This window comes from Fukomys damarensis, unplaced genomic scaffold (assembly GCF_012274545.1).
Source record: "Fukomys damarensis isolate Sample0158 unplaced genomic scaffold, DMR_v1.0_HiC HiC_scaffold_25, whole genome shotgun sequence".
NCBI classification, from domain to species: domain Eukaryota; kingdom Metazoa; phylum Chordata; class Mammalia; order Rodentia; family Bathyergidae; genus Fukomys; species Fukomys damarensis.
The window spans coordinates 21,173,652-21,189,667 of NW_022900937.1; the positions used below are offsets into that span (position 1 = coordinate 21,173,652).

The window sequence follows — 16,016 nt, forward strand, 5'->3', positions numbered from 1 at the left end:
GCATATTGCATTGAATCTGTATAGCAGTTTTGGTAGTATGGCCATTTTCACTATGTTAATTCTTCCTACCCAGGAGCAGGGGATATCTTTCCATTTTTTTTATATCCTCTTCAATTTCTTTTTTCGGAGTGCTATAGTTTTCAGTGTAGAGATCTTTTGCTTCTTTTGTTAGATTGACTCCTAGATAATTCATTTTTTTTGATGCTAGTAAAAGGAATTTTTTCCCTTATTTCTCTCTCAGTGAGTCTGTTATTTGTGTATAAGAAGGCTATTGATTTTTAGGTGTTGACCTTGTATCCAGCTACTCTACTGAATCTGTCAATTAAGTCTAGAAGCCTTTTGGTGGAGTTTTTTGGGTCTTCAATGTAGAGTATCATATCATCAGCAAATAATGACAGTTTAACTTCTTCCTTTCCTATCTTTATTGCTTTAATTTCTTTCTCTTGTCTAATTGCTGTGGCTAATGTTTCCAGAACTATACAAAGAGGAGTGGTGATAGTGGGCATCCTTGTCTTGTTCCTGATTTTAACATGAAGGTTTTCAGTTTTTGGCCATTTCATATGATGTTGGCTGTTGGTTTAAATAGCCTTTATTAAGTTGAGATATAGACCATCTATTCCAGTTTTATGCAGGGTTTTTATCATGAATGGGTGTTGAATTTTGTCAAATGCTTTTTCTGCATCTGTTGAGAGGATCATATGATTTTTGTCCTAGACTTTGTTAATATAATGTATTACATTTATTGACTTACATATGTTGAACCACCCTTGCATCCCTGGAATAAATCTGAACTTGGTCAGGATGTATGATCTTCTTGATAATCCTCTGTATTCTGTTTGCTAGTATCTTATTAAGGATTTTTGCATCTATATTCATTAAGGAGATTGGCCTGTAGTTCTCTTTTTTAGTTGCATCTTTCCCTGGTTTGGGAATCAAAGTGATACTTGCTTCCAGGAATGAATTTGGAAGTATAGCTTCCCTTTCAATTTCATTGAAAAGTTTGAAGAATAATGGCAGTAGTTCTTCTCTAAATGTCTTGTAAAATTCAGCAGTGAATCCATAGGGGCCTGGGCTCTTGTTGGTAAATTTTTAATTACATTTTCAATTTCACTGATTGTAATTGGGATGTTTAAAATGTTTTTATCTTTTTTGTTCAACTTTGGTAATTCATAAGTATCTAGAAATCTGTCCATTTCTTCTGTGTTTTCCATTTTATTGGAGTACAGGTTTTCAAACTAGGTATTCATGATCCTCTGGATTTCTATTGGATCTGTTGTGACTTTGCCTTTTTCATTCCTGATCGCATGGATCTGAGCCTTTTCTTTCCTTTTTTGGATAAGATTAGCTAAGGGTTTGTCAATTTTATATATTCTTTCAAAAAACCAACTCTTTGTTTCATTTATTTTTTGTATCATTTTCTTAGTTTCCATTGCATTGATTTCTGCTTGAATCTTTATAATTTCCTCTCTTGTTTGAGCTTTGTGTTTTTCTTGCTCTTGTTTTTCTAGGAGTCTAAGATTCATCCTTAAGTTGTTTATTTGAACTCGCTCTGTTTTCCTAGTGTGGGCATTCAGTGCTATGAATTTTCCACTTAGAACTGCTTTCATTATGTCCCATAGATTCCTGTATGTTGTATTGGTATTTTCATTTATTTGTAAAAACTGTCTAATTTATTCTTTAATTTCCTCTGTAATCCATTGATTATTCAGGAGAGTGTTGTTCAGTTTCCATGTGCTTGTGAAGTTCCTACAGTTTCTTGTGCTATTGATCTCCAGCTTGATTGCACTATGATCTGATAATATACAGGGGATGACTTCAATTCTTTTGCATTTATTCAGACCTGTTCTATGAGCCAATATGTGGTTTATCTTGGAGAATGATCCATGTGCAGCTGAAAAGAATGTATATTCTGATTTTGTGGGGTGGAATACTCTATAAGCATCTATTAAGTCCATATGTTCCAGAGCTTGGTTCAGTTCTATTATTTCGTTGTTGATTTTCTGCCTAGATGATCTGTCAATTTGTGATAGTGGGGTATTTAAATCCCCCACTAAAATTGTATTAGTGCTTATTTGATTTTTCATGTTACTTAATATTTGTTTTATATAGTTCGGGGCATTTATATTTGGTGCATATATGTTTATGATTGTCATCTCTTCCTCTTGAGTTGTTCCCTTTATAAGGATGTAGTGGCCTTCTTTGTCTCTCTTAATGAGTTTTGGTTTGAAATTTACTTTGTCTGTGAATAAGATTGCTACCCCTGCTTTTTTCTGGGCTCCTGATGCGTGAAGAATTGTTTTCCATCCTTTCACTTTAAGTCTATGGGCTTCCTTTTGCACTAGGTGTGTTTCTTGTATACAACATATTGTTGGATTTTGCTTCTTAATCCATTCTGCCAGTCTATTTCTCTTGATTGGTGAATTGAGGCCATTAACATTGATGGTTATAACTGATATGTTCTGATGTATTATTGTCATGTTATTGTCCTTTTGTTGACTCTTTTTACTTTTTCTCCACTCTCCTTTTAGTTTCTTGCCTTGCCTATTTGATTTGCTCTGTTGGGCCTCATGGTGTTGTTGCCTTCATTGTCCTTTTCTAGGATATTGTTTAGAATTCCTTGTAGTGCTGGTTTGGTGTTCATGAAGTTTCTTAGGTGTTCTTTGTTGTGGAAGTATCTTATTTCGCCATCTATTTTGAAAGAGAGTTTTGTAGGATACATTAGTCTAGGTTGGAGATTGTTTTCTTTTAGGACTTGAAATACCTCACTCCAGGCTCTCCTTGACCTAAGGGTTTGTGTTGAGAAGTCTGCTGTGATTCTAATGGGCTTTCCTTTGCATGTGATTTGTTTCTTTTCTCTTACTGCTTGTAGTATTTTGTTCTTCTGTTGGGTTTCTGGGATCTTGATCATTATATGTCTAGGTGTAGATTTTTTTTGATCATGGTTAGTTGGAGTTCTGTCTGCCTCACTTATCTGTATGTCTAATTCCTCCCTTCTGTTTGGAAAGTTTTCTGTCATTAATTCTGTAAAGAGCTTTTTTAAGTCATTTGTGTTTTCTCCTGGTATTTCATGGATTCCTATCAGTCTTATGTTATTTTTCTTTGCATCGTCTAGAACTTGTTGGATAGATTTCTCATGATCCCTTACTGTTTTTAAGAGACCTCTTTTTTCACAGTCACTGACTGCAATCCTATCTTTTATATATGAAATTCTATCTTCTCAATCGTTTATTCTGTTGCAGATACTTTCAATAGTTTTTAATCTCCTGGAGATCTGTTTGAATCTGTTTTATGGATTCCATTTCTTTTCTCTGTTGGGCATTCATTGTTTCCATTACTTTCTTATGCTGAGTCTTCATGGCTTCTATCATGGTCTTGAGCTCATCTATTTTTTTGTCAGTTTCTTTTCTAGAGTCTCAAATCATGACTTCCATTTTGCTCACCATCTCTATGGTTAACTGGGAAATTATTTCTGATTTGAATTTTTCTAGAGCCTGATTGATCTGTTTTGTTACTTCCTGTGCTATGGGTCCAGGGTGTCCTGCTGGTTCACTATCAGACTTTTCATCCTCATTTGCCCTACTGTTTGCCATTGGTGAACTGGAAGTCTGTCTTTGTGTCTTGCTTAAGTGTTTTCTCATTTTTATTTTTGTTGTTGTGTTATCCTTGGTTTAGTTTCTGGGTTTATTACTTAAATCTTCCTCATATAGTTGCATTTTAGCTTTTGAATTTCTAATGACTCATAGACATCTTTATTTTCATAATATTGGAGAAAACAACTCATTAAATCAATCACAATCCTTTATCCCAATTGTTACATCAGCAGCCCAATAGGATCAAGCACAGCTTGCAAATTGACCACTTGTGGTAGTCATTAATCTATCACCTTTAAACCATGTGAATGAAATTAATATCAAGAAGGAGCCCAAAATATATTTGCAGTGAATATGCTTTTCAATATAGCATCTTTACTATTTAGGATGGGGGCTTAGACTGAGTTAGGACAAGAGGAGTAGATAAGTGAAAGAATTGGAGAAGGTTTCAAGTGAAGCCAGAGGACGCAGAATGACCATATTATCTTTACAAAACTATTAACTTCAAAGGGGATAGACAGAGTGCAGGAATAAGGACAGGAATATATCCCCTTAACAGTAATGGGCTCACCTTCCCTTGAAGCTATGGAGCCATGAATGAGTTAAAATGACAGGAGAAAAGAACATAAAGAAAAAAAAAAGAAAAAATGATAAAAGAAGAAGTCTGAGTTAGGGCAGGAACAGGAATAAAAAGGGAGGTGAGGGATAATATGGTGGAGCAAGAGACTGAGTTGGAGAGAGAGGACAGACAAAAGAAAGAAATTGTAGGGTGGAATAAGGAAAAGAAAAAAAAGAATTTGAAGGGCCTCTTTCAGACTATGTCTCTGTTCTCATATTATACCACGTGTACAGCCATATGCAGAACCAAATCCCCTGATCTCAGCTAGCCAATGGCAGGTCCCCGCAACTCAGACAGACCTCAGTCCACAAGGCCTAATTTGAATTTCCCGACCCACAGGGTTGAACTCCACTCAGTTCTGTTACAGGTTTCCCCTGCCTTTTCTTTAAAGATGTTCAAAGTTGGGAGCTCAGAAAAATACCCTTCATGACCACCTATGCCTCTGCAGAGTGGGTCGAAGGACTGGCCCAATCCAGAGGTTTGAGAACGGGGGTGGGGGGGATCAGGTCGTGGGGGTGTTTCAAGGGCGCCCACATGGCTACCTTCTTTACTGGATCTGGTGGTACGCAGTTGGGGAAGTCGCAGACCCCTATTCTCTTAAATTTTGAAACAGGGTCTCCCTAAGTCCATAAGGCTTGCCAAGTCTAGGCTTGAACTTTCAATCCTCCTGCCTCAGCCTCCCAGAGTGCTAGGATTACAGGTATTTGTTATTAAGCCTGGTTTCACAGGTCTTGATAATAATTTTTTTTAAAATCCAAAAGTCTAGATTTGAAATAGCCTACAGTTAGGTAATCTTTAGATTAAACAAGGCCTCATGAAGGTATTAGAGAAAATAGACTAAACTGAAAGCATTTTAAGCCAAAATATATGGACACAGCTAAAATAGTTTTTAGAGGAATGTTTATAAACTTAAGTAAATTTATCAGAAATCAATAAAGATTGAAAGTTAATGAGCTAAGTGTTTAATTCAGGATGGAAGAAAAGATTAGGGCAATTAAAAATTAGAAAGAAAATAGAGCAGAAATCAAACTAAAAAACAAGAAAAACAATAATACAATATATAATAATTAACAAACAGTAATGAAGATCAAAAAATTAAAAGTTGCCTTGTAAAAAGATAAAATCATCTTCTGGAAAGACTGGTCAAGGTAAAAGAAAAATATAAATTAAAACTCAGAATGATAAAAGGGAAATATAGCAGATGTATAAGAAATTTTAAAGGGCTGGGGTTTTAGCTCAGTGGTGCCACCACCTGCCTCCCAAGTACAAGGTCTTGAGTTCAATCCCTTACCCTGAAAACAAAAAAAAAAAAAAAAAAAAGAAAAGAAAAGAAAAGAAATTTTAAAAATAATAGAAGAATATTATTAATAACTATGTTAATGTAGTGGAAAGATTAGATTTTATTCTATTTTTTGTGTTTTTTTGTTTTGTTTTGTTTTTGTTTTTTTTGAGACAGGGTCTCAATATATAGCACTATGTAGTTCAGGCTGGCCTTGAATTCACTATGTTGCCCATTCTGGCCTTGAGCTCAGTACTCCTCCTGCCTCAGCCTCCAGAGTGCTGAGATTACAGGCGTGTACCACCACACCTGGCCAGGAAGGTTTTATTCTTGATGGTAGTATTTAAATGACTCAGCAACAGATAGAGCACAGGCATTGACTAAGCAGACCTAAACCCCTGACCCACCAGGAAGGCTGCTGCCGGGAGGCCACACTGTGTATCTGGCTGAGGAGCAGCTGTATTGCTGAGATTTAAAAAAACATGCTCAGTGGGCCAAAAAATATAAATATCAAATAGATAAGCAAACATTGAAGAGGTGAAATAGTCATTGAAAACTTCCCCTTTTCCAAAATAGTGAAGCCCAGAATGTTTTCCAGGTGCAACTTTTCTGGATAAAAGTTGCACAAACTCAATTGGATTGAAACTGGTTTTGTGGGAGTGAGCAGAAAATATTTGTCATTAAAATAATCTGTGGTTCTCTACAACAGACAGTATCTGCAGTATTCTAATTTTATGGTAGGAGTATTAGCAAAAAACACAAACATGTGCCAAGGAATGGGAAGAACATAATAAAAAAGCTAGACTTATTCAAGAAAAAAGAAAAAGAGCAAAATCTCCTCAGCACATTTTAAAATTGTATGAGGCCTTGGAGAAAAAACCAAGTAAGAAAAATACACACACACGTGTGTGTGTGTGTGTGTGTGTATATATATATATATATATACATATACATATATATTGACTTGCATAGATGAAATTCACTTCTCTATATATATATGTCATCTTATAAAAACAAAAATCTTTATAAATATCAGTTGAATGAATCCAAAAGAGCATTATTTGGCTCATGGAGGAGCCAAATGTAGTGCAGGCATTTGGAAGACTGAGGCAGGAGGTGGCTGCCAGTGAGAGGCCAGCCTGGACTACATAGGGAGACCCGGTCTCAAGAAAAAAACCTAAATTAAAAAAAAATCATGGAATCAGATTTATTCTCCTACCCCAAACAATGAGAAAAGCAGGGAAAAGTATGTAGCACCATTATTTTAAAGTAATAGGTGTCAAGGAGAGCAAGTCCGTGATTGGAGAGAAGAGGGAAGAAGACGGGAGGAGTCCTGCATGGCTGTGGCTTTCTGCCTGGAGCCACAGTGTGTGCAGAACTGGGCAGAAGCCCCCAGCCCCACACAGGCCTCTTGGAGCCAGGGACAGAGCTGAGTTCAGGCAGGCAGTCCGCAGGGGCTGAGAGCCATGGGGTGGAGGACAAGGGAGGGGAACACGCCTCCCTCCGTCTCTTGCTGAATGCTAAGCGGTGCAGGCAGAGCAAAGTGCTTCAAGATGTGCGTGTGCATGCGCACGCGTGTGTGTGTGTGTGTGTGTGTGTGTGTGTGTACATTGGCCCTGGATGTCTGCGGTTCTGCCTCTGTGCATTCAACCAACCACAATAGAAAGTATTCTGGAAAGAAAAAACTGTCTGTACTAAACATGTACATACTTTTTTCTCTTGTCATTTATTTCCTAAACAATGCAGAATAATAACTACTGACGTAGCAGTTCCACTGTATTCGGTAGTATAAATAATGCAGAGATGATTCAACCTATAGGAGAGGACATTCATACATTAAATGCTCATACTGCACTGTTTTATGATAGAGGCTTGATTATCTCTGAATTTGAGTATTCGTAAAAGATCCTGGAACCTCCCTGCCTCACCCCTGCCCGGTAAGTGCTGAGGAGCAACTATATACATGTACAGACATATACATATGTATTTTAGTGTGCATATAGGTCATATCTTTGCATGTACACTGTGAAATTAGTGCTCAACTATAAAATCTAAAACGGCTGCAGTGATAAAAACAGTTATAACTAATAGGCCCTCAAAACCAAAAAGAAAGTATTCATTAAAATATTCAACTAATTCAAAAGAAGTCAATAAAATAACAAAAGGCCCCCAAATAATAAATGAGGTAAATGGAAATCAAACAGGAAGGTGGAGCCATATAACCAGCAGCATTAGGGGGCCAGAAAATAGTACAAACACCGGATTAAAAAGGCAGAAATTGTCACATCAAATAATAAAACAATACCTAACTTTATGATGTTTATAAGCAATCCACTTTGAATGTAGAAATACAATAGATTAAAAGCAAAAGAATGGAAAAGGGATATCAAGAAAATACTGATCAAAATAAAGTTTCAGTAGCTCTACCAATACCAGACAAAGTAGATTTCAGAGTAGATAATATTAAGAAGGACAAAAGGGGGCATTCCGTAATTATAACGGACAGAGCAGTTCTAAGTGTTTGTATGAAGAACGGTTGACCAAAATGTGTAGAGTAAGACCAAACTGACCAGAAAAGAGAAACTGACAGAGTTATAATTACAGTGAAGGTTTTCAAAATCTCAATGATTGGTAGCACAAGTAGAAAATTAAAGTCCAGAGGACTCGATAAACACAATAAACACTGTAAATCAAACCATTTCCATATTAGCCTTTATGGTGTGCCCCACCCTCTTACATAATACACATTCTTTTCAAGTTTGTAGGGAAGATATACAAAGATAGACAATATTCTGAGAAAAAAAAAGTTTTTATAAATTGAAAACACTTCAGCTCACTCAAAGTATGCTCCCTAACTCCAATGGTATTACATTTTTTAAAATGAGATAAAAATACGTGGAAACAACAAATATTTTGAAACTAATCCATATACATGAAATTACAAAGTATTTTGAACTGGATAAATATGAAAACAATATATCAAAATAAGCAGATAAAATAATGCTTAGAAGAAATACATAGAGGTCTCAGTAGTCTTACTTTTCACCGTAAGTAGAAAAAAGTAGACCAAATTAAAAACCTCAGAAGCATTGAAAAACCAAACCCTTGGTTTTTTAAAAATCAATAAAATTGATAAATCACTAGTCAACTGAGAGAGAAAGAAGACACAACTTAGCAATGTCAAGAAGCGGGAAGAGACATAATTACAGTTTCTACAGACATAAAAGGATAAGAAACTCTACACACACAGATTCAGCAATTTACATGAAATGGAACAATTGGTTGAAATACAAAAACTACTAAATCTCATTAAACAAGAAATACATTAACCAAATATATCCCATATCCAATAAAATAACTGGACTTTTACTTACAATCCTTTACACAAAGAGAAACCCCAGGCTTAGATGGCATCACTAGTAAGTTCTATGGAATTTTTAAGAAAGAAATAATATTAGCTCTACACAAACTCTTCCAGAAAATCAAAGAGGAAATACTTCTCAACTCATTTTTCAAATATTGACTTGACATGACTTAAAGATACCAAAACCACTATAAAAGAAAATTCCAGCCCAAACTCCCTTACAAAATTGGACACAAAAATTCTGAACAGTATTTCAGTGTATCAAATCCAATGATTCATCATGATCATGTGCATTTCATCCCTGAGTATAAGAATGACGTAACTTTTGAAAAAAATCAATCAACTTAATTCACCCTATTAAGAACTAGAAAAGAAGAGATGTCTGTTCCTCTGAGCAAGGGCAGAAGATGTAGTCGGCGCCACCATTCTCAGCCTCCCTGCAGCCCACACAGAGGCAGGGCCATCTCAGGGGAGGGGATCTACACAGCCTTGGTAGTGGCAGTAGGTCCAAGTTCCCCCAGCCCCCAGACATCCAGGTCCCTTCTGGGTTCCTGCACCTGGACTGCCCCCACCATCGGCAAGTGGACAGGACCAGCCCCTGATGGACACATCCCAGACCTGCCCTCTGTGACAGCCCCACATGCTGCCTGGTCCAGCTACGTTTTAGCCCCCACTTTAGGTAAAGTAATCCTGGACTCATCACTTGAGCTGAGATAATACGACGTCTCAGATACTTTAACCAATTCCAACCCCCCAGTAACTAGGACTGACACCCCATACATACCACTGCTAAGATACCCTCTTATTCCTTCCTGATGGTCATATCTTCATTTCAGGGTTTTTTCTCTGGTGTGTGAATAGTGTTTACCATTCAACACCCCCCCTTTCAATCTATTTAATCCATGCCATCCTGTATGGATTACAAAGCAAGTTTATATTTCATTTATATAGTCTAACTGGTGCCAATAGCTTCTTCTTCTTCTTTCTTCTTTCTTCTTTCTACTTTCTTCTTCTTTACCGGGGATTGAACTTGGGACCTTGCACTTGGAAGGCAGGTGGTGGAAACATTGAGCTAAATCCCTGGCTCTAGCTTCTTGCTTTTACTCTCAAATCACCCATATTTTTTTTCTCAGAATAATGGCCATACTTTAATATTTTCACAACATTCTCTAACTAAAGTTTATTGTTAACATGGTTTCTTCAAAGAGGAGAGGGAGCCCGCTGGCAAGGTTATGGAAGAGGCCTGATGTTTTGCATTAAAAACCTTGGAAGCATTAGTTGATTTTTTAAATTGTATGCATGTCATTCTTGGGAGAAATAAAGCTAAATCAAAAAGGAAAAGAAAAGTCATAGTATGCTCACTGCCTCTCCCATTAGAGGCCTAATGCTACCATCCCTGATCTATGGTGGTGTCCCTTACAACTCCCCTTGGGACAGTCCTACATGTAGGCACTGCCAGTCAGAGCTATGTGAGACCAGTTTTCTTCTCCTGGTCTTATCCATTGGTTCTGCAAACAGGTTTGGATCTTGCTTCTCTGGCTATGAACTTGGTGTCTTTTCCCTGTGTCACAGCCTAAGATGTGCACAGCTCCCAAATAAGCCGTGCCTCGCCGCCAAGGAACCTTCTTTGGCCAGGCTCAGTCCCTGCTCCATAGAGGAGGGAGGCCTCTCATTTCGAGAAATGCCACCAGCCAGAACTGGAGAGAAACTTGGGGAACAGTGGGTGCTGCTGACTTTCTGAATGTTGGCTTCAGTGATCTCCAGTCTTTCTGTTGGTAGGAAGGGACCTCTGATGAGTCTGATTTCCTCCCTGAGAGGGAAGTGACATCTCACAGCTGCATCTACTGGGCCTGGCAGGCTTAGACCAGGTAGTGAAATGTTGTGTTATACTGTATCCAGTGGCAGTGAACAGGAGGTTAGAACAGTAGGGCTGATACCTCCTTGCCCTCCCATCAGGGAGAACACTGGTGCTTTTTTCATACTTCCCTCGCAAATCAGTCTCAGCAACAGAGCAATCAATCATGTCAGCACAAATAGGTCTCATAAAGTTCAAAATCAAAGTCCCTCTGACAGTTTCCTCACCTGTAAAATGAGGAGGCCAGAGCAGATAATCTCTAAGGGGCTCCCCGCCTCATGTCCTGTGACTTTACGACTTCAGTCAACAGTGTAAAACAAGGGTGGAAAGTAAAACCCTTCCCCTCTGACAGTGCAGTTACCAGAGAGTCCTCAGGCATTTCAGAAAGAGAGTTGATTTGAAAGGAAAGAAGCCCAAGTGAATTCTGATTCATGGAGGAGAACGCGAGTGTGCTTGTAAAATGTCTCACCACCCAGGCACCTTCCAACTAGCTCTGGGTAATTTCCAGAAGGCGTGATAGCTGGCTGATAAGAATCTCTCTTCATTAATGTAACCATAGGTTGTCATCTTTGCTAAAGGTTGGATGAAAATGAAGCCAGGAACTAAAGGCCAGAAGTTCCCCACACCTACCTCACACGTCCAGCCTCTGGGTATTTACATTTTCTGCTACATTGCAAGACAGTGTAACTTTAACTCGGCTTCTCTGTCTTCTGTCACTGTGTGCCACCTCTCCGTGGCAATAGGGATACATTTTCCTTTGAATCTGTGTGTGTGTGTGTGTGTGTGTGTGTGTGTGTGTGTGTGCAGGTGCATGCATGCAAGTATGCTGAGGATTGACTCCAGGGTCTTGCACCTGCTAGACAAACACTGTACCACTGAGCTACACTCCTGGACCCCAAGTGTTTCTAGAACAGAATGCAGCAGGAGTTGCCCAGCAGTGGAGGTTCAGAACCCAAACTTGCGCACTGTGTAACCATTGGGAAAAGTTGCTTGTTCCTGGAAGGCGAACACTCCCTGAATCCAGTCAGTATGCCTTCTCCTGGATGAAGCAGTAATTGTAAAACTTCAGATGGAAAAGCCATAGGCAAGAAACACATTGTTGGAAAAGTTTGTCTTAATTTTGGCATAGAATTCAGGTTTGCTGTGGGAGTCCGTGACACTCGGATGGGAATGGAAGCCAGCGGTTTGGGCGAGGCAGCTCAGAGAGAACGTGTGTGTGGGGAGAGAAGGACAGGACCGAGCTCAGGCTGTGGGGGGCTGTGCTTCAGCAACCAGCCTTACCCTCTTCTTAGGCCCTTGTCAGCTCCACTGGGGCTGGTGGAGTGCTGCATTTCCTCCTTTACATATTAAGCCTCCCATCTTCCCACTTAGCACTGAAGCATGCATTCAGAAAGTGCCGATCCCACACCTACCATGTACCAAATATTCATATGAGGCACTGGGTTCACCCAGGTGGACAGGGCATGGTTCTGCTCATGTTCCAGGCAGAGGCCATTGCATGGGAAGCACAGGATGTGGTCTCAGTGGAGGGGCAGCTACTAAGCCCACTTCAGGGAAGGGCACACGGGCTTCCAACAAGCCTCCCTATGGTGCTGATTGGTGTGGTTCGTGGATGAGTGGAGAGGGGAAGGGAAGAGCATCCATGACGCTGAGGGACAAGGAGGAGCCTAGGGAGGTCTCCACAGGGCTCCGGCAATCCAGCTGGTGAGCTGACCACACACGTGCATCTCTGCTCGGCTCCTGTGAACAAGTCCCCCACTAGAGCTGGCAGCATGAAGTGACTGTCTTTAACCCTGCCTGGCTGGCTTCAATAAATGTTTCCCCTTCAGAAGGAACTCAGAGATTTTGAACCTGAGGAAACGGTACAGACTTGGCTGAAGCTGGTTGCTCAGTGAGGAAGCAGATCCCTCAGAGACCCTCCGAGAGAATCTGGCAGCCACCGTGGAATCCAGAAAGGCACAAACACAGCAGGGAAATGTGACAGAGAGGTTACCTCATCCTTCCCACTGGGAGAAGCTGGTGTTTTGAGCATTCTTCACAAAAGCGGAAGTCGAGGCCTGGCGTGTGTGGAAGCCACGTCCCTCAGATGGTGCTGAGAGGTCTGTCATGGTTCTGCTGACGGAGCAGAGGCTGAGTGACATGGTCACACCACCAAGAAAGCAGCACAAGGCCCGGCAGCCTGTTACAGCAGGGGCACAGGCAGTGGTGTGGATCTCAGCAGAGAGCTCGGTCTCACATTCACTCTCTCTTCAGTAACAGAGGCTGCTGGGGCACAACCACAAAAACAAGCAAGCAAACAAGTGACAGGAAGCCACGCGCTCATGGGAAGAGAGTACTAAACAAGGTCCCTAAGTTTACTTTGGTGGTGGGTTGGTTGGTGATGAGTGCTAGGACAGAAATAAAGGAAGAAACAAAGTATCAGTTGCAGTTTTCGATGGAATGACCAAGAAAATGACATTTTGAGTAAAGACCTGAAGAAAGTGGAAGGATGGAGCCATGAGGACCCCTGAGGGACAAGCACTTCTAGAGAAGGAACAGCCAGGGTGGGGCCCTGGTGGACGTGAGATCCGGCACCAAGCCTGCATGGCTGCAGGGGCTGACTCTGCAGCTGAGGGAGAGGGGAGCCTTAAGAAGAGCTGGACCCCAGGAGGCCCCAAGGACACAAAAGGACTCAGGTTTCCCCTCTATGCAGGACTGGACATCTCCAATCCTGACATCACCTCCTTTTTATTCTCAGAGCACAGATCTATTTCCTGGGTTTAGAACCCATGTCTGCAGGGCAAGGGCAGCATGGAGGGGTGAGGGAAAAGCAGGAAGCCAATTCCATGTCCCAGGTGGTCGATGATGGGCCATGGGCCAGGTGGGAGCAGAGCAGGTAGAGAAAAGGGGCCAATGGGCTTGGAAAGTTGAGCCAACAGGATTTGCCAGGGATTGGTGAGAAGAAGTCAGGGAGGACTCCTGGGTGTGGGACTGAAGTATCAAAAACACCTTTAACAGACGGGGGAGAGAAGGAGACAAGTGGGTTTGGGGAGGAAAACCAGGCTTATTCTGTTCAGCCTGAGGTAGAGATATAGGAAGAATATGAAAATAGGAGAATCCCACACACCCAGGCCAGGGAGGAAGTGCCCAGTGTCATAGAAAGGCCAGGGAAGGTCATGGGATTGGGCCAATGAAGTAGTCCTATGATCACGAAGTGGGCACGTGGTGCACCTTGGGAATCGGGCCCCACAGTCCCCTTAATGACACACTGGCCAGCTTCTTCCTCTCTCCCCTCTAGCTCTTTGCAGACCATTCTTCTCCAGTGCTGACTTCAAAGCCCATTTAATTTAACAGTCTCTCCAGGGACCTCTCAGAAACCGACACGAAGGTGCCCTGTCCCTGTATGGTATTTTTATGCTCATTTTTATAGGACATTTATTTTTCTTGCTAAAAATATCCCATGCCCTTCTGGAGGTACAGGAGGAGGCAGGATGGGGGAGGGATGTGGAATGGAAAGATGACGTCAGTATCTCACGTATTTGCTGGTGGAGTTGAAGTGCTCACCTGCTGTGGGTTTGAGCACTGGCGCTCCATGCCCATTTCTGGATGTCCTTGCTAGCAAATTCCAGCCCAGCCCTTCCTGTGCAGTGAAAGGAAAGCCAGCACTGCCACCCACACATCATAGGAACTCCCTCCCCATGGCCTGGCCAGATGCCATTCCAGTAGACGGCACGAAACTGAGTTCATGAGGCACAGAGTCTGAACGTTTGTTTCTGTGGGGCTTCATGATGTCATCTGTCCTGAACACCCTCAGCCCCACACACAGACAGCCCAGATTCTAAATCTGGAGGAAAAATATCAGAAGGAGAATTCCCACGGGCGTGATATTATGGGTATGAAAGGGGCACCCAAAGCCGACTTCCCTGAATGGACCAATTGAACTTCCCTGAACTCTGTTCTTTGCCAACAGAAAAGGCAAATAAACCAGGCAAAGTCATTACTATGTGAAACAGGGCTGAAAATTAGGATTTCCACTGTTCTGAGAGCAACTGAGTCATGACCATTGCATAATCCAGAGTTGACTTCCAGGTGGTAAAGTTCACATAGCATAGGCTGTTTAGGTAACTGCTGTAAGAGAGTTCACATAACCCAGCCTGAGTGAGGAGGACAGTTGCTTCTGAAAGGCAAAAACAGGCCGATGATGTCCTAGCTGTCGGCCGAGCTGGAGTGGAGGAAGGAGAGCAGGGGAAGCAGAAGGCAGTGCCCTGAAACTGTTCTCCAGGACGACCCCTCCAGGTTTGTGGACCAGCATTTGGGAAGCCATTCTGGCCAATTATGACAACAGGACAGTTTGTGGACAATATTTAGCTCTCTGAGTTGGGCACACTGTGTTAGTCCAGGTCAGTGAAGGGCTGAAGGCAGTGACAGAATGTAGGGGTGGATACTGGGTTGTGCTCTGTTTTGCCAGCTCAGAGCCCTGGAGTCTTGATGAAAGTAGCATTTGGAGCCCTTCTAGTGGTAAAAATACACCCATATCATGTTTGGAGGATTGCTTTATCCTCCGGCTTCAAGATGGAAGCAAAGGATTTAGTAATACTTGAGCCTGTGCTCATGAATGAGAGCTTTATGCCATTACTCTACATAGGACACAACTTTAACTGTGTACATCTGTGCAGAGCAGAATTCCCACAGCCACCCAGACTGCTATGCTCCGGAAGTTCTGTTTGCACAGTTGGCCTTGGCTGGCACATGGAAACTCGGCCAGTAGACAGTTCTCAATATTGATACCAAACCGCCGTCTAAGGCTCCATCACTGTGTCTGCTCTGTGATTTATGCTGAACACCTTTACTGCTGGCAGTCTGGAGTTCTGGTCCCTGTTAGGCAGAGGGTGCCCATGTGACCACCCCTCAACACGCCCCAGCGCTGAGTCTCTACTGAGCTTCCCTGGTAGAAGCCCCTTGCTGAGGAATTAAGCACATCCTGTGCGCCTTGGCTGGGAGACTTTTGGGAGCTTGCCCTTGGTTTCTCTGGATTTCTCCCCACTTGACTTTTTCCTTTCCTGATTTTGCTATGTCCCCTTTTGCCATCATTAGTCTTAGCGTTGACTCTGATTATGTGTTGGGCACATCACTAAACCTGGGAGACCTTGGGGCCCCCTGGTACAAATAAACCATCCATGCTGTATAGCAGGGTTCTAACACACTGTCCACATTCCTCTTCCTATTGGTAAAAACTCTAACCGGAGGGTAAGGGGGTTTTGATTTGGGGTTGGGCAGTTCTCTTGGTCCTGTCCCTGGTGTTCCTATGGACTCTCATGACATCCTTGTTT

The 16,016-nt window shown here is 41.6% G+C and overlaps 1 long non-coding RNA gene across 2 annotated transcripts in view; it reads left to right on the top strand.

Moving 5' to 3' along the window:
* LOC104864482 overlaps nucleotides 1–16,016 on the top strand; it is a 51,335-nt gene that overhangs the window by 18,196 nt on the left and 17,123 nt on the right. The gene's annotated exons all lie outside the window — the stretch shown is intronic.